This window comes from Sorex fumeus, unplaced genomic scaffold (genome assembly GCF_029834395.1).
Source record: "Sorex fumeus unplaced genomic scaffold, SorFum_2.1 ptg000012l, whole genome shotgun sequence".
In the NCBI taxonomy this organism is placed as follows: Eukaryota; Metazoa; Chordata; class Mammalia; order Eulipotyphla; family Soricidae; genus Sorex; species Sorex fumeus.
The window spans coordinates 1,436,094-1,455,357 of NW_026606069.1; positions in this window are offsets into that span (position 1 = coordinate 1,436,094).

Here is a 19,264-nt window from a genome sequence, read left to right on the forward strand (position 1 = left end):
AATTCTAATTAGCATTCACAATTAATAAAAATAAAAAATATCTGTTGAATAACTGCTAATAAACAATGCAAATATTTTCAACAATTTCCTTGGTAATCTGCAATTCTAATTAGCATTCCCAATTAATAAAAATAAAAAAAATATCGCGTGCTAGTGTAGCCCAATGGCATCTTCTCGCTCCAGGAATATGAAGAGCCTCAAACCGATTTGACCATCTCATAGGTGAGTGGCCACTCCATCTTTTGAAGTCCTGTGGAATCCATTTGGTAACGGCTCTAGTCCAGCGGTCCCATGCATGGTACCATGTCCATTATCCCTGGCCTTTCGAGGGTGATCTTTGGTCTCAGATATCAGGTTCGGCTTTCCAGAGATTTTATTTAGACTTGCAGCATTCCATGGGCACATAGAGCTTTTTGGTTATCACAAAATTGATGATTATTTGGTTTCTCTTCAGCTTCTTCTGACATTTTGACATTTCTATTAAAAGGCAGTTTACACAAAGTATTTCACAATGCCTTTTCAGCAGTTCTGATTGTGCGGGGGGAGGAATTCTAAACAATATGGTGCATCTTTTGTCGAAATAATGAATGTAATCAATGTAGAGAAGAATTAAGTAGAAATCATCTGCCTTACAGGCATTGGGAGGGGGTATATTGGGCTTCTTGGTGGTGAAAAGTGAGTACTGGTGAAGGGAAAGGTGTTTGATCATTGTATTACTTAGACTTAAACCTGAAAGCTTTGTAACTTTTCCCACAGTGATTCAATAAATAAATATAAGAAGAAAACTAAATAAAATTATGGGAAAAAATAAAAATAACTTCTCCCTATAGGAAATAATATTACAACTAGGGAAATAACAAATTATAAATGTGTAGTCACTAAAAGATAATCATCCAATATTCAAATAAATATACTTTGTGTTTTATATCCAACCTTTAGTTAAGCTGTGTGCATTATTTTTCCAAAATAATTTTACTGTGCATTCAATTCTGTTTGGTTTCCATATCAGGCAAGAAATTAAAAAGAATCATACTTTCCTAAAAAAAAGGCAGTTTACATAGAAAATGTTCAGGAAACAAAACAAAGTTCTTTTGAAATTCCACAGAGGGTAGGGCGTTCGCCTTACAAGCGGCCAACATGGCCGACCCGAGTTCGATTCCTCCGCCCCTCTCCGAGAGCCCGGCAAGCTACCGAGAGTATTCGATATGCCAAACACAGTAACAACAAAGTCTCCAATGGAGACGTTACTGGGCCCGCTCGAGCAAATCGACGATCAACGGGAGGGCCTTTACCTTTACCTTTACAAGTTATTTCCTAAAGTATTTTTCAGGCTTCACAAATGTGCTCTTAGCGTCTATAATTTTCCTACTAGTTTCCTTTCTTAGAAATTCTTGAGTTTAGTATGTTACAAGCTCCGTGCTTTTCTCACATTGAAAAGAAAGTTCTTATTTTTATTTGTTTTTTTCCTTTTTGTTACAACATGAAGAAAAAAGATATACAAGATGAACATAAATTCATTTTCACATTCAAAATAGAACTGAAGATGTCCTAGGGACTAAGGCCAGGTTCACAAAGGAAGGGTTAATGCTGTCCTGGGGAATGTTCTGGAGACTGTGCATGGACCACAGAAAAGTAAGCACTTTAGGCTTCAACCACTGCTGAGGGGGTGGGGAACAGGAATGGGTACGGGAGTTCTTCTGATTTCTGCAATTACAAGGACAGAGAAGCCTATAGGATGTCAGAAAAAGTTACAACAATATTAAAAGAAAAACCCTCAGAATTTAAAGGGGTGGGTAGAGCAGTCAGGTAAGCAGGAAATTTGACGGGCAGTATGACTAATGAGGTGGGAATAATGATGAAGAGCTTCTAGCAAGGAAATTGGATGTTGAACACAATCACAGAAATGCAAAAGGGTAGGTCAAGGCTAGTTCTGCTGATATTCAGGTTATGTCTTAGTTGTAAATGGCCAGTGAGAACTCTTAAGGAAATTTCAGTCAAAATATTCTGTACTTGATTTGGCATTTTTATCTGTTTTTAGAAGATTCATATTACATTATATTTGTTTTGTGTTTGTCCTGCGTGTTAGATATCCAGGTTGAAATATCCATTCTAAATATAAGAGTTCTCTGTTGAGTGCATTGAATTAAACTTTCAACATTTATAAAATGCCTATGAAGTACAAAATGTTCAGGAGAGTTTTCTAGATTCCTCATGGATCAAGCTTAAAGTGAAACAATTCTAAAGATAGGGAGATTATTTTCTTGTTATCATAATGAAATATATGTATGTACATATATATATATATCCCTGCGCTATCGTTAGAGTGGATGGGTAGGATGGTGACAAGTAATTTTCAAATACTTGCAGACCTACACACAAGACAGTGTTTTGAAAGCCCCGTTTTTTCTGCCTGCAAGGAATATTACTCTGAAGCTCACAAACACATAAAGCTCAAGTGCTCACACTGTTATATTATAACTAGGAAAGCAGACTCTGGGGCTTTCTAAGAGATAGTACAGAGGGTGAGACACTCCACCTAGCTAACCTGGTCAATCCCTGGCTCCACACATAGCAACACCAGTGGAATCCTTAAGCCTAGAATCATTAGTAATCCCAGACCATCACCAGATGGGGCCCCTGCTGCAACCGGCGCTGTGGGGCCGAGCCAGGGGAGGGCTGTCAGGGTGAAATCAGCACTCGAGTCACACAGGGTTCCGTCATTCAGGAGATGGCATGAATGTGTGCGTGCGTTTATTCAGAATACAGGTACATTCAGTATGTTTCCACAGCCCACCCAAAAGAAAGGAAAGTGGATGGGACGTGGGAAAGTGGATGGGACAATGAACAGAGCCATGCACCAGTTGGTCAGCCACCTGGTGACCCTTTCGACATAATGCTATTGGTCAGAACGACCTGCTTTGATATAGGTTTGTCATATCTGCAAAGATTGTGCTGTTCCTCATACATCATTTACAAATCATTTACGAGGGTGCATTTTCCCCAAACTGAAACCTCCTGTACTGGGAAGTTGCCCAGCTTTGAGCAGGACAAAGGGGGAATGAAAAATCAAGCATTCTTTTACTTGGTCAGTAGGCAACATCTCACCCCTTTTTTCCAATTATGGCATGCCAGGACCCCTGTCTTAGGTCGTCCGTCGCCCCGCCGTGGTACCCGTCCTTTGGGAGAATGCCTTAGCCCCTGTCTTGGGTGTGCGCGACGGTGACGGAAGTTGCCCGCCATTGGGTATCCTGGGCAAGGACATATTTCCTTAACCGTGAGGAGGCACAGGGGAAGGTTCGTGACATTTCTACCAGACCATGCAGGACCCAGTGTGGCTTGACCAGAATGGAGCGTGGCTCAGAAAAGAGGGGCAGGGGTAGGGTAGAGGGGTGATGGGGATCTCTTCGTTCAGTGATCCGGGGTTTCTGTATGGGTCCGGTCCGCACTCCTTCTCCTCCTGCATTTTCCGGTACCAGTCACGGGATCAGGTCACTGCAACAGATAAAGAAAGAGGCTTCCCAGGCCCATTAGAAATACCTCTCTGAATAGGACTGCTCTTTGCTAGTTTCTCTCAGCTGCATAAAGTAATTTGAGTGATCTGCCGATCACGCTGCCAATCTGGTCTCTGACAAATCAGACAAGTCGACTCAGGATGCAGGGCCCAAATGTAAGCATCAGTAATAGTATGATCAGAGGGCCTGCTATAGTAGATATCAGGGTGGTGAACCAGGGGGATTGATTGAACCAAGACTCGAACCACCCTTCCTGAGCCTCTCTCTCCTTTTTACGCCGTTCCAGGCCTTCTCTCAGCTTAGCCATGGAATCTCGGACTACCCCCATGTGGTCGGCGTAAAAGCAGCACTCTTCTCCCAGCGCTGCGCACAGCCCTCCGTTTTTAAGGAAGAGCAAGTCAAGCCCCCTCCTATTTTGCAAGACTACCTCGGACAGGGAGGTCAAGGACTTTTCAAGATGGCTAATAGATTTTTCTATACGGTCCAGGTCCTCATCAATAGCTGCTCTTAGAGAAGATAGGCCAGAATGTTGGGTTGCCAGAGCAGCGATGCCAGTGCCGGCACCTGCCAGGCCTATGCCAAACAGAGTGGTGATGGTTAGTGCGGATATGGGTTCCCTGCGGTTCCTACGCAGGACATCAGGGGAATTGGACCAGTAGTCAAGGAGTACCTCAGCAGGGTGTTATATAATTTTTGGGATAACAATAACCATAAGACAAAATTCTTGGGAGGCATTAAATACTGAGCCTGCCAAGTGGAGAGTTAATCCTGAATGTGAACAGGCCCACCAAGCTCCAATTGTTGGTGAGATCCAGGCGGAGTTACTCCACCCTGGGGACTCCACATTCTGTGCACACAACTCCTTCTTGTTTTGAGGGACTGTACCTACACATGTCCTTGGCCGCTAATCTGGGTCATGGTCAGTCCCTGGGGGCGGGCCTTCCACTCCCCAGGGGCTCTGTAATTAACATTGTATGAGGCGTTAATACCCATGGCCTCATAAAACGGTGGTGTGGGGCTATAGCACAGCCAGCAGGCTTCAGTCAGGTTTGGGGCAGTAGCATTCAGAGTCTGATATGTGGCTTCGATAAGACTCCTGAGGGGGTTAATGATTGGGCCAAGACTGGGTTTTGGGATGGATGGGCTTAAGAGGGGGGTTTGTGTATTGACCTGACCAGGCGCTCTGGTTCCCAAATGGGTTTTTATGCATTAGTTGGATATACACAGACTGCACCTCTGACTCTGGCAAGTATCGCTGCCGGTGGTTGCCAGGTTCCTGAGGACAGATCCTTCCATTTCACCATTGCTTTAAGGGGAGCCGGAGTAGCGAAGTGACGTTGGGCTGCACTGCGGCCCGAATCATCGAGGAGCAAAAAATTTAAAATGAATAAGGTTGTGGATAGGAGTGCTTGTGGCCCTTGACAGCCTTGGTAGATCTCACCCTCTTTTGTTTTAGAAATATAACTTTTGAGATGTCGGTGCGCTCACTCTATGATAGCCTGTCCTTGGGGGTTATAGGGAATGCCTGTTGTATGTGCAATATCCCAGGTTTCACAAAAGAAATGAAAGGTGCGGCTTGTATAGGCCGGTCCATTGTCAGTTTTAATTTGCCTGGGATTTCCCATCTATGAGAAAGCGGTGGTAAGGTGATATATAACATGTTTCGTTTTGTCCCCGGCATGTAGTGAGGCAAAAATCATGCCGAGTGTGTGTCTATTGAGACATGGAGATAATGCCGGTTACCCAATGAATTAGTGTGGGTCACATCCATTTGCCAAATATCATTTGCTCTCAGTCCTCTAGGATTGACTCCTAGGGATGGGGAATGTATATAAGGAGCGCAAGCGGGACAGACAGTGGTTATGGAGAGAGCTTCGGCTTTGGAACAACCCATATGAAAACGAAGAGACTGGGCATTAAGGTGGAATTTTTTATGTAGCTGTATGGCCTTATCATATTCTAGGAATGTCATTATTAAGCAGGTAGCTTTATCTGCTCGTTCATTACCTTCTGCAAGGGGTCTCGGGAGGCCAGAGTGTCCTCTAATATGACCCACAAAGAGGGGGTCCTTTCTAGCCCAAATCAGCAGTTGCAATGTTTGTAATTGAGATAAAATTTTTGAGCCCTCACCTATGTGGAGTGCTGTTTCTAATTGGGGGGAAGATATTGGCAACATACACACTATCAGTGTAAATATTGAGGGGCTCATTAGGGAATGTCTGCAAGGCCAATAATACAGCAGATACTTCTGCAAATTGCGCCGAGGTTTCAGCAAACTGTATGGCGTGAACATCCTGCCCATCAACCACTACGGCTAGACCGCTTTTAGAGCCATCGGTAAAGAGGGTCCGTGCGCCCGGAAGGGGGGTGGTCTTAATGATTCGGGGGAAGATAACAGGGCAAATCTTGAAGCTTTGCAGGAGTTTATGTTTGGGATATAATTTGGCCTTTAAAGGAGCAGACAAAAAGGCACCAGGAATCATCATATTGTATCAGATTATTAATCATTTCTTTGGAATAGGGAACGAGCAATATGTCCATATCCTTAGCAAAGAGTGCACACCCTATGGTTCTGGCCTTCCAGAGTAATTGAGAAACAAAGGTGGGATAGAGAATCACCGTTCGGGTGGGGGAACCCGAGAGGTGGACCCAATATAATGGACCAGTCTGCCAGAAAACTTCAGTTGCGGCAAACTCTGAAGGAAGCACTATAAATTGTAGTGGTAGATTGTAATCAATATGGTGTATTTGCATTTCTTCTAAGGCATCCTCTGGTTTTCTAAGAGCCAATTGTGCCTCAGGGGTCAAATGATGAGGTGAGGAGGGGTCAGAATCCCCCTTCAGTAGATCAAAAGGAGGTTTGAGCTCTCCCGTGGGCAGGGAGAAGGATGGTCGGAGCCATTGGAGTCCTCCCAAAAACTGTTGCCTTTGTTGTAGAGTCTTTAAATGGGAGGTGGCAAACTGTATTTTTTGAGGCGCTATTCCCACCTTGTTTATGGTGTATCCTAAGTATCTGTATGGGTGAGAGAGCTCTACCTTGTCCGGGGAGATTACAAGTCCTGCTGACTCCAGGGTGACCCGGACATGATCATAGAGTTGAAGTAACAGGTCTTTGGTGGGGCAGGCGGCTAAGATGTCATCCATATAATGAATCAAAAGTGCGTTGGGGAAACGAGCCCGGACTGGAGCTAAAACTGCTGCAACATATATCTGACACATAGTGGGACTATTAGTCATGCCCTAGGGAAGGACTACCCATTGGTAGCGCTGATAGGGCTCCTGAAAATTGGGGGAAGGTAGAGAGAAGGCAAATCTTTGACAATCTTTAGGAGCTAATGGAATATTGAAAAAACAGTCTTTAAGATCTATCACTAACAATTGCCAGGACTTTGGTATAGCGGAGGGATGGGGGAGCCCTGGCTGCAGGGCCCCCATTGGATGCATGGTGTCATTGACTGCTCTGAGATCTTGCAATAATCCCCACCCGCCTGTCCTTTTCTTTATAACAAAGATTGGGATATTCCAGGGAGATGTGAATGGGGTAATGTGCCCCTTTTCTAATTGCTTGGACACTAGGGCATATGCGGCCTGTAATTTCTCTTTAGGTAGGGGCCACTGCTCCACCCAGATTGGATCATCTGATTTCCAGGTAATGGGGGTGGGGGGAGGATGCTCGACAGTGGCCCCGATTAAAAAGGCTTATGTTCCAGCCCAGGGTTTGTGGCCCCTTCCAGTTCTTCCACGGGCATGAGAGTTATGGGGTCCCCTTGCCCCGGGGCTGGGTAATCACTAGTAATATGGGCTACAGTCTGGAAAGAAACCAGGGGGGTCTGGAGGTGGCCAGGCAGTGTGACTAGAACTGCGCCCATGGCCGAGAATATATCTCGCCCCCAAAGATTGGTGGGGAGGTCTGGAACCAGACAGTAGCTGCTTTTCTTCTGTGTCTAGATCGGGGGCAAGAGGAGTCTGGCTCCCACATTCAGAAATCACGGGGACTTCGGCATATTTTAGTTCAGCTATATCATCGCCAGCGTCCCCCTGCAGAGAGCGCCCTGTTTCCTCCTCCTGGATTTCCCGGCAGGTTTTTTGGAGGTCACACAGCTGTTCCTGCACCTGGACACGGGTGGTTGACAGCACTTTTTTAACCAATCTCCAGAGGGAGAATGTAGCACGGGAACCCTATCTGACCCCCTATCTCTGAGGGCTCTCTGTAGGTCGATCTTAACCTGTTCCCAGTCACAGATTTTGAATTCTCCCCCTATCAGGAACCAAGGGCTGACTTCCCCTATTACTGTAATGAACTCGAGTGCGGTACTAAACTTAATAGCAGTTCCCTGCTGTTTCAGTAACTCAGTCAACTCGGTGGCCAGCCGAGTTTTTGAGTCAGAATTTCCCATGGTGCACCATAAACTGTTTAATCCCCCGCTTATATGCGGTTTTTCCCCTGCCTATACGCAGGCTCTCCCCCTGCCTATGCGCAGGTGAGCCCTGTCCGGTTCTCCCTCGTACCTGATCTCGGTGGAACCTCCACTTGCCGCGTCCAACGCTGCGGGGCCGAGCCAAGGGAGGGCCGTCAGGGTGAAATCAGCGCTCGAGTCACACAGGGTTCCGTCATTCAGGAGGTGGCATGAATGCGTGCGTGCGTTTATTCAGAGCACAGGTACAGACTTCAGTATGTTTCCACAGCCCACCGAAAAGAAAGAAAAGTGGGTGGGACGTGGGAAAGTGGATGGGACAATGAACAGAGCCATGCACCATTGGTCAGCCACCTGGTGACCCTTTCAACATAATGCTATTGGTGAGAACGACCTGCTTTGATATAGCTTTGACGTATCTGCAAAGATTGTGCTGTTCCTCATACATCATTTACAAATCATTAACGAGGGTGCATTTTCCCCAATCTGAAACCTCCTTACTGGGAAGTTGCCCAACTTTGAGCAGGACAAAGGGGGAATGAAAAATCAAGCATTCTTTTACTTGGTCAGTAGGCAACAAGCCCAAAAGCCAAATTAAAGGAAAAGAAGTGGAGGAAGAGGAAGAGGAGGAGGAGGAGGAGGAGGAGGAGGAGGCAATAGAGGAGGGAGAGTAGGAGAGAAGGGGGGGATGGAGGGAAAGCAGGGCAAAGCAAAATTAATGTAGTCATTTAGCTGCCAGAGTAGTGTTTTTCACAGTAGAGACTTTGCCTTAACCTGCACTGGTGCTTCCCCCATTACTTTCACTGCTAATAAACCCAGAGCGCTTTACAATAGAGTTTGCATCACTGTGAACTAAAGCTCTGCTTACTTCAAAATAACCATAGAAGTTCCCAAACTGTCATTAATAAGGAAGAAAATGACATTTTTCACCATATAATTTTCTCAGGCATAGATATTTTTGTGAGAATTCTTCTAGACAAAAAGGCTGGTCGAGTAAAGGGTTGATCACAGTTGTTGTCCTGAGCAGCAGAATAAATGGCAGGGCTACTAATGAGATGGTGATAGGTATAGCAGAATGGATAGGACAGGAATGTATGGGAAATGAGTAGTTTCATTTTAAGGGAGGGAAATGAGCAGATGTCTCAGAGGAAGACAAGTAGATGGTCAATAGGCACGTGAAAAATTTCTCAGCATCACTTATCATTTAGGAAATACAAATCAAGAAGACAGTGAGATAGCATCTCACATCAGTGATAATGGCACATATCAGAAATAGTAGGCAAAATCTGCTGGTGGAGAGAATAGTGAGAAAAGAACTCTCCCAGGAGGTTTTATTCCATAGCTTGGAGGCCAGCCGCACACTCTAGGGGTAAACGCAGCTCAGATAGAGAAGGCAGCACTAAATAAAGGGTGTTGGGAAGATCCACCCAGGATGGGAGATGCATGCTGAAAGTAGATGATAGACCGAACATTATTGCCACTCAATTCCTCTTTTGCAAACCACAGCACCCAAAAGGAGAGAGAGAACAAAATAACCACAGAGGCAGGGTGGGATGGGGGGATGGGGGTGGGTGGGAGGGATACTGGGATTAGTGGTGGTGGAGAATGGGCACTGGTGGAGGGATGGGTACTCGATCATTGTATAACTGAAACCCAAGCACAAAAATTTATAAGTCTCAACTGTACCTCATGGTGTTTCACTAATAAAAATTTTTAAAAAAGGAAAAATAACTCATTCACTGCTGGTAGGAATGTCTGGCTCAACCCAGAGAGGCCCAGCGACCAGACTGTGCACTGTAGAGCCAAAACTTCAAGCACAAGACACCAGCCATCACAAAACATGACACGGAAACAGCACAGTCGCACGTCAAGGAGGCGCTCAGCAGGACTGACTAAGAGACACGTGGGCCATCGCCCCAGAGCCAGTGCCTGCACCTGTGAGAGTGGCGGTTTCCAAAAGACGGTCAACAGCAAGGGCAGCACAGGGAGAGGGCTGGCCCAGGGGGGAGATTCTGACACCGCTGGCAGCAGTGGGAATCACTGCAGTCTCTGGGGAAAGTGGTACGAGGTGAGAGAAGGCCCCAAAGTGGGAATCCACAGGGTGGAAGGAGACCTCTCGGGCCAGGAAAATGCTCGTCAACTGTCATTTTTCAGGTTGTTTAGTCCCTGAGCCACCAGCTGCACCATTCACAGTCGTCAACCCAAGTGCCACAGGACCCAGAAAAATGACCATGTCCCTGTGCTCTGTGGACAGAAGTTAGGAACAGGACGGCAGCATCTGGGGACCCCTCAGTGAGGTGACGCTGCTGAGTGGAGGAGGACAGGAAGTGAGACGCTTTCCTGAGGGAATCGACTCAGCAAACAGCAGCCTGCACTCGAGGGCCCTTGAGGGCTGGTCAGGAGCCCCCGTGGCCAGTATTTAGCCACAGCTGGAGCAGTGAGGCAGCTCCCTAGACCCTAAACGCCCTGGGCCTGGGAGAGTGACTGAAGGTGCAGCCCTGCCCGCCGCCCCCCCCACCCTCATCTCACCTGGGGGCGGGTGGGTCGAGGCGTCCAGCAGGTGCTGGATCTGCTGGGTCATCAGCGTGGTGATGGGCGTGAGCAGCTTCTGCTCCAGGGTGGGCAGCTCCCGGAAGGTGCTCAGGGAGAACACGTACTCGGGCTCAGGGAGATCTTGAGCAGCTCCTCGCAGTCCACGTTCCTGGCCACAGTGACTGAGGCCACGCCTGCCCGCTTGAGCTCGGCGGCCGGCTCGTCCACCTCGTCACTGGACCTCCCCGAGGAGATGAGCACCAGGAACTGGGGGACGCCCTCCTCGATGCGGCTCCCGGCCGACTTGACGAAGAGGTTCCTGGCCACGAACTCCAGCGCCTTGCCGGTGTTGAGGGGGGCGCCGCCCTTGAAGCGCAGGCGGCGGATGGCCTCCAGCATGGGCCCCTGCGCCTTGTGGGTCTTCAGGTAGAACTCGGGGTGCACCTCGTCGCTGAACTGCACTACGCCCACCCTCACCCGGCTGGGCCCGATGCTGAGCTTCCGCACGATCTTGCCCACGAAGTCCCGGATGTGGGCCAGGCCTTCGGGCTTCACGTCGTCCGAGCTGTCGATCAGGAAGACGATGTCGGCCGCGTCGCTGGGCACGTCTGCGGGGGAGAGACACGTCAGCGCGGGTGGCGCGGGTGACTCGGGACGGGAATGCACTCGTCTCTGAGGCGCCCCGGACCCCCTGGAGGAGTCCGGTCCACCCAGGCCTGAGGGCTCCTCTCGTGGGCCTCTCGGTCGCTGAACTGCGCCACGGCCACTCGCGTGCTGCCCGGACGCACGTCCAGCTCCTCGACGACCTTGTAGAGGAAGCCGTGCACGGCGGGGAACTGGCCCACCAGGTTGGCCAAGCCGTCCAGCAGGAACAGGATGTCCTGCTTGCTCTCTGCGAGGGACAGGGCACGTCCAGTGAGGGCCGGAGGGGCGGCGCTGCCGACCGCCCCGGACCCGGCCTGGGACAACCCCGCGGATATGCGCAACCTTCCGCAGACCTGAGGGCTGTGAGTCTGGCAGGACAGCCGGGGACCAGGAGGCCAGGCCCGGGCGGTGCTCAGCGGACAGTGCTCGCCCCATGGCCTGAGACACCAGCAAACCAGCAGCCGGGGCGGCAGCTCAGGGCCTGAGTGTGGCCCCGCCCCACAGTATTGCTGAGCACTGTGGCCAGGAGCAGCCCAGTGAGGCCCCAAGCAGATGAGAACTGGCGGCCTGAGCAGCCAGAGGGCGTGTCCCAGCCCTGGCCACAGACCCCTGCCCACAGGCCGCGCCTCTCCCGCCTGCACGCCTTGCCCCTCCCTGCACCCGGGCTCAGACTTACGCCTCGCCGCACCCCCCTCCCCGATCCAGGGGCGGGCAGAGGGTGGCCGGCTTCCGTCTCCCCAGAGAGCAGCCCTGCCCCTCTCACAGTCCAGGGAAGCCCACCACCCGTGGCCCAACACCCCGCACCCCCGGAGCCTCCTGTGGTTCCAGACCCCCGACTTCCTGTGGCCCCAGAAGCCCCTTCCCCACGCCCACGTCAGTGCCCCCACAGCCCCCGACAGCCCCTCACCTTCCGTGATCCCCGAGAAGGTCCTGAGCGGGACCACCAGGCGGGGGAGCAGTGCGTGCAGGGGGGCCGTGCGGAACTCGGCCGGCACAAAGACCAGGGAGGCGTTGAAGGCCACCTCCCGCAGCTCAGCCTCGTCGGCCGCCTTGCTGCCCACGGCGAAGGCCATGATGCCAGCGCGACGGAGCCGCTGGGCCGGCCGGCTTACATCATCCAGCGACCGCCCACCTGTGATCAGCACCAGCAGCTTGGGGACGCCCTCGGAGGCCCGGTGGCCGTTGGTGCTGGAGAAGAGGCGGTCGCGGACGAAGTCGAGGGCGGAGCCCGTGTAGCGGGCGGTGCCGTCCATGGGCTTCATCCTGCGCAGGGCGGCCACCACCTCCCTGCGGCCCGGGTGAGTGTTGAAGTAGAACTCGGGCCGGACTGTGTCCGCGTACTGGGCCACGACCACCTGGACGAGGTCCTGGCCGACCTCCAGCGTCTGGATGACCTTGACGAGGAACTCACGGGCAGCGTTGAAGCTGGCCTGGCCCAGCGGTGAGGAGCCGTCCACCAGGAACACAATGTCCCTCTTGTTGACCTCGACGGCTGCGGGTGCAACGGGTGGAGTCAGTGGTGGCCCGACCCGCCCACTGTCCCGCGGCCCCGCCACCTACCACAAGAGCAGGCAATGTGGGCGCAGAGCAGGGGGCTCTGGCCACGGCACACGCGCCCCACAGACTGCAGCCGGCCCACCTCCCGGGTCCCCCTGTGCGACCCTGGCACAGAAATCCATCTCGTCCCCGCCCGTCCCCTAGACCCAGCCGGACTGTGGCCTCCGAATCTCAGTTTGGTTGACGGGTCACGTCTCCCAGCGGCCCTGGCTCTGGCCTAGGGGTCACGAGTCCCTGACACGGCAGGGCTGACCCCACAGCACCCTCTTCCACTGGGACACAGTGACGGGGCCCCTGAATCTCACGAGCAGGAAGCCCGGGTCCAACGGGGGCAGTCGTGCTGGCCCCGTTAGCTCTTGGGGTTGTGGCATCCCAGCACCCTGAGCAGGGCACAGCGGTCAGGCCAGGGCACAGCCTGGGTGGCCGTGAGTCGTGCCTGCTGTCCACTGTCCAAGCACAGGTGACCGCCTGAGTTGGGCATGGGAGCCAGGACTGAGTGCTCCCAAAACAATGCTCTGAGGGCATTGCACATGCAGGCAGGCAGCACTTAGGGGCCGTCAGCAGCAAGGAGCCCTCACGCAGAGCCCGGTGGCATCCACTCACTGCTGCCACCGTCCAGCCTTTAACTAGAGCGGTGGGCTGGGCAGAGGCTCCTGGGCACGAGGCGGGGGTCTCAGGCACCTCCCCCCAGCATGTCCTGTCCCCACACGGGACACACGTATGCGGCTGGGCACGAGGGACACGGGACCCCTATGCCTTGCAGGGACTCCCCGCTCATGCTCCCCAACATGGGCAGCCCGGCCACAAGGGACAAGAGTAGAGGACAGAGGCTGGCTGCCACCCCGCCCTGCCTGCAGGGGGCACTCCTGCTTCCCTGCCCGCCGCCGCTGGGGTCCTAGGCAGAGTGTGCCCCCCTGCCAGCTGCAAGGTCATCCCAAGGATAAACAAAGGTCCCTGCAGGAGAGGAAGCCCCGGGCAAAGGGAGAAGGGGGGGCAAGGGTCGCGGCCCCTTCCTCATCTGCTTCCTCAACCAGCACACGGCTGAGTGTGAGAATAGGTGAGTGCTGTGTGTGTGTGAGTGTGTGTGTGTGTGTGTGTGTGTGAGTGTAGGATACTTGCTTTGTCCTTTCTCCCTTGCCACAGGGAGCTTAGGTTGGTCGGTTTGCACCCATCACAGTGCTCCTGAGTCACTCCCATTCCTTTGTTTGTCTGTAACCATTTCTCTATGCTCTCCTCCCCAACCAGTTAATCAGCTTTTCCCCTAATCAGAATCTGCTAATCTGTAAGGTCAGAGTCTTTTAGGACACTGGACTTGTAAGTTGATATCGCCTTTCTCCTCTCCTTCTGTCTTTTGAATAGTTTACTTTAAGGCAATGTCCTTTTTGTAGAGACACAAGAAGATAATTCATATTGTGCTTTTGTAGCTTGGGACTTAATTGGCTTCGAATATTATTCATTCCTGGGCATCTGCTTTCTTAACTTAAGCCTCAGTTGCCCTCACTTCCCAGAATCCCAAGAGCAAGGTCCTGACGAGGGACTGGATGGAACCAGGGCAGGCGGTGAGCTATGTGCTACCCTGGCATCGAGATGGGCCAGGCCAAAGTGCCACAATTTTTAACTAGAAGTTAGGAGTTTGATCATAGACAAATGCTTTCATGATCCAAAAGTAACAGCAAGACTAGGACCCTGCTAGGGATAGGAAAGACTATCTGGCCTGAGCACAGTAGTCTGAGATTGAGATGGCCCTAGGAGAGCAATTCTATAAGCTTAAAGAATTTCTTACTGTGTCCATACAAAATGATTTCTATTATGTATGCTTATATGCTTGTTGGACAAGGAGAGGAGAAACACGCCCAGGGAATTCCGTTCTAGGGTGGGTTGTTCTGCTAAATGAGTATCTGTCCTAGAAGCGGCTTTCCCGTGTGTCCTGACTAGCTTGGACGAGGCTGAACATTTCCCCCCTTCCAACTGCCTTCAGTAAGTCATTTCAGTACATTGTAAGAGGCAGTTTTCCTTTTCTCACAGAAACCTGGCTGGTCTCAGACATACAGATCTCAGGTGCTAGCCAGGCCTGATCTTTGGGATGTAGATTCCAGGCTCTAGCAGACTAGTTTTTGGGATGCAAACCCAAATGCGTGTAGCCCGAGAAAGGTTTCAGTCTTGGTTTTGTATCTTCTTTCCAGAGGCCTCCCTGCTCGTGGGGATGCCGAGGCCATCCACTACGGAGACACCACGTCCCCCCACTATGTCCCTGTCTCAGAAGGCCCAAGTCTCCTCCGGGCCCCGGCTGTGCCCCCACCCTGCACACCCCCAGGAAATGCCGGTCAGCTGTCCAGCGGCCGCCCAGCCTGTCTCCTGCCCTCGCTGTATGGTGGGCAGTGCCGAGACCTGGCCAGAGGACAGTCACCTCTGTGTGTCTGTGGGCACTCCACGCGGGAAACGGCTGCTGGCCTCAGCGGTTAAGGGACTTGGCAGCCCATGACCTGGACACAACATCGGCCGGAGGGCATATGGTCAGCCCTGGGCGGCCGCAGGGGGTCCCGGCAACACTGTGAGACCCTTGGAGGGAGAGGCGAGGCCCAGAGCCCCCACGGTTGGCTGCCTGCCTGGGCGAGACCCAGCTCTGCCCACGACTTGGGGCGAAGTCCTACTGAGTCTCAGGCTCCCCGGTGGGGCCAGCAGGGCCTGCCCAGGGGCGCAAACGCTCTCTCCTTCTGGGCGCCATCCGTCTGCTTTCTAAGCATTTTCCTCTCCTGTCATGTTAGGCAGATCACTGTCTGCATGTTTTTGGGGTCACCGTCTATTTGTTTTGGGGGTCACCATCTGCGTGTTTTGGGGTGCTGCTACCAGCCCCCCTGTATCTCCCATGGGGGCCAGGTTTGCGTGCAGCCTTGCATTGTCCTAAACTTGTTTTTCGTTCTCACTTTTTGGTTTTGGGGCCCCACCTAGCGGTGCTCAAGGGTTACTCCCGGTGAGCTCGGGGGACCCTGTGTGGTGCCAGGATGGAGCCCGGGAGGGCTCCCCACTGCTGTGCCATCTCTCAGGCCCTGACAGTTCTTTTTCTCAGGAAGTGAAAGGTGTGGAGGGAACTGGGGCCCCGGCACGGGGATATCAGAGCTCAGGTCTCGGCAGACGTGCCGGGTCCCTCTCGGAGGGGCAGGGAAGAGCCAAACCTTTGTTTTTAAGCCGGTGACGGCTTCTGTCCGCAGCACAGCAGGATAGCAGGGTGCGGGGGCATTACTTATGAGGTCTCTTGGGACCTCCTGCAGAGCCACCACGGCTCACACCCAGGACACCAAGTCGCCCACCGGCCTGGGGAAGGCCATCAGGTTCTCTAGGCGGGACATGCGCATTCTGAGTGGTGACAGTGCTGACCCGGCCAAGGTGCCCTTGCCGGCATCGGCCGACAGGAGCCCAGCAGAGGGCAGGCCCTGACCGTCGCCCAGAACCAGGATCAGCTGTGGGACCCCATCGGCGGCCAGGCTCCCGGCCGCCCGCGACAGATGGGCCCGCACCGCGCTCTCCACGCCGTTGGGGGCCGGGCTGCGGCCCCCCGTGTAGGACAGGTTGGAGAGGTGGGACAGGACTTCTTGCGGGGAGCGGTAGGTGTTCAACAGGAACTCGGTTTGGGGGTTGCCGTCGAACTGGACCAGGGCAAAGCGGAAGTCCTGCAGGCCCGCGGCCAAGGCCCGCACCACATCACAGAGAAACTCGCGGACCAGCTGGAAGTGCTCCTTCCCCACGCTCCAGGCCAGATCCACCAGGAAAACTACATCGGCCGCCGCGCCGCGCCGCTGCCCGCAGCTTCAAAGAGAGACGAAGGTTTCAGGCTCTCCGGCTCTGGCATCCCCCGCCATGCCCTGGACTTCTCTGGCCCCACCTGCGTCCAGGTGCACGGATGGACTTACCTGGCGGGCAGAAGCATGGCGCGTGGCCCCACCCGGGCATCAGGCGGCTCCCATAGGACCGAGAACTCATTCCCGGAGTCCTTCGACCCAAACATGCCCCTTAGTCACCCTCAGCACACCCAAGCCCACCTGCTCGGACCCAGAGTCCGTCGGTCCGAATCACAGCCCTCAGGTCAGATTCTCATCCTGAGCTTGGGGCTGGGTGGCAGAACTCTGAGGACCCTTGGCCCAAGGCCGGGACAGCCGTGCCCCCAACTCTGGCTGGAGAAGAAGCTCCCCCACGTCCATCTCTCAGAAGCAGGGACCCTCTGGGACAGGGCCGGGGATCGAGGTGGACACGCTGTCCCTCAGTGCGCCTGGCCGGGCCCAGGCTGTCTGTCTACTCAGAGACCCCCCAGAAACACACCCCCAGAGGCGAGACCCCCATGCCCCATGTCTGAGAGCTGCAGAGAAGCGTCTGCTCACCGGGCAGGAAGCGGGAGGCAGGTCTTGCTCTGACGTGCAAGGCAGGCTCACTGCCCACGCCTGGCCAGCACCGGCCAGCGGGCCCGCCAGAACCTCCCTGTAGAGCCCAGGGCGGACTCTGTAAAGGTTCATGTTTCTGCAACTCTGTCACCCGGACACGCATCCTCCTGCGCCTGGGCGGTGGGGCGGCCCTGAGCTGGGACCCCCGTTCCGTGGCGCCTGCAGGCCCTGCCCTGCGTCAGGCCGCCAGAGAGCCCTGGGGAGGGTGAAACATTTTCAGCACAAACGTTCCACTCTCGCCACTGTCCAGACAAGGCCCCAAGTCGTGGGGACCAACACGCCTCCCATAGACCGGGCGGGCCAGAGCCCGGCGGCTCCTTCTTACCTGCTGGCCCCTGCTGGGCCCGCGCCGGGGGGACGCCTGTGAGGAGGAGGCAGAACAGGGCCGTGGCTGGCCAGCACCGCTGACACCTCATGGCTGCAGCTCAGAGGGAAGGGACCTGGGGAGAGAAGCAGGCAGAGCCGTCAGCGCTGGGGTGGTCCAACCCCCACTGGGGCCACCGCACCCCCTGCCCCACCCCCGTGCCCGCCCGGGACGGGACTCCAGGGCCCTGAGCCCCTGTTTCCTCCCCAGCAATGTGGGAGCAAAATAAGGAAGAGTCTCTCTCTTGCCAGCTTCAGCCCCAGGAGCTCAGAGCCTCGTGGAAACTGTCAGGAAGAAAATCAAACGAGCGACTCGGAGCCCGCGGTGAGCAGAGGGCGGAGCTGGACTCATACGGGCTGAGGCCGCGGGGGCAGGAGAGAGCCCGAGAGACGCCCCTGAACGGAAGCCGACGGGGAGATTGCACAGACTCGGAGACAAAAACCGGGAACCCACACAGAAAAGACACGGGTTGGATCGAACCGTCATAGCCATCAAAGGTCCTCACGTAAAGCCTGGACTATAGGCCAAGAATAAAGCCCAAGAGGGCCGCTCGCTGCCACTGGGCTCTGTAGGGACTCCAAAATCGCTAGCACATCTCAGGTCATGAAGAAGAGAGGGGGCTCGCGCAAGGAAACGCCCGCGAAGGAGGCAGTGTCGGAGAGGGGGGATGCCGCAGACCCCGCGCCAAGGAAGCCTCACATCCGCCCAGACGCCCCCTGTGACCCAGCAACAAAATAGTCTGATTCTGGGTTTGGTTTGGGGCCACCCCGGCAGGCGCGGGGCTTACTCGGCTCGGCCACCCTCCTGCCGGGGCACCAGTCCTGGTGGGCTCAGGGGACCGGAGGGGGCTCAGGAATCGAACCCGGCTTGGCCACGGGCAAGGCAAGCGTCTGACTCCTGTACCAGGTCTCTGACCCCCTAAATAATCTGACTTTAAGATGACTGGTCAACTCTAGAGGGCTCGGCTAAGGCATCGCTGCAGAAATAAAAAGTGCTTTTCTCCAAAGACACAGAGGTGGAAAGCCGGCCTGTGGGAGACACTGAACGGCTTCATCTCAGAAACGGGGACAGAGCCAACGTGCAGTTACCCACCCCACCCAGGGAGACGGCCACGGTCCCCGGGACAGGACATGACGGGCTGAGCAGAGGAGAGGATGCAGAGAAATCAAACTGCTGTGGGCTGCTGGGGGGTCCACAGTGGAGTGGGGCAGCCCCACTGAACACCAGGGGACCCGGCTGCCACATAACTCAGCAACCACCAGGGTAGGTATCCCTAGTAACAAACATCAGGACTGGGGAGGGAGACCATAGCCCCCGGAGCCACCGCATAAACGTCCATCTTCCGTGGACAGCAGAAGTGTCTGTTCTCTGGCTGAAGAGCGTGGGGTGTGCCCAGCAGTGTGTCCACATTAGGGCACGTGTTCACCCTTGAGGAAAAATCCTGACATGCTCTAGGACACGGGTTAACTTTCTGGTCCACGGTGAGCCACAGAAGACAGCCCACAGCGGACCGCAGTGTCCCCTTATTCACGAAACCGGAGCAGCCGGGCCATCAGGGATGGACACAGAACAGTGCTGACGGTCGCAGCACTGCCCAGTGGAACCAGACGATGGCCCGCTTCTGAGGGGAGTTCGGTCGCTTCTCTGTGCTGTGTCCTACGGCCCCGAGAAGGGAACAGGAGATGCCGCCTCCCGTGGCTGAGGGTCTGGCCACTATCCCGTCGGGAGCACCGTGGATTAGTAGGAATGATCAGAGGTATCACCTTCGGAGGGGCCGACTGAACGTGAGGGCGTTTAAGAGCTCCA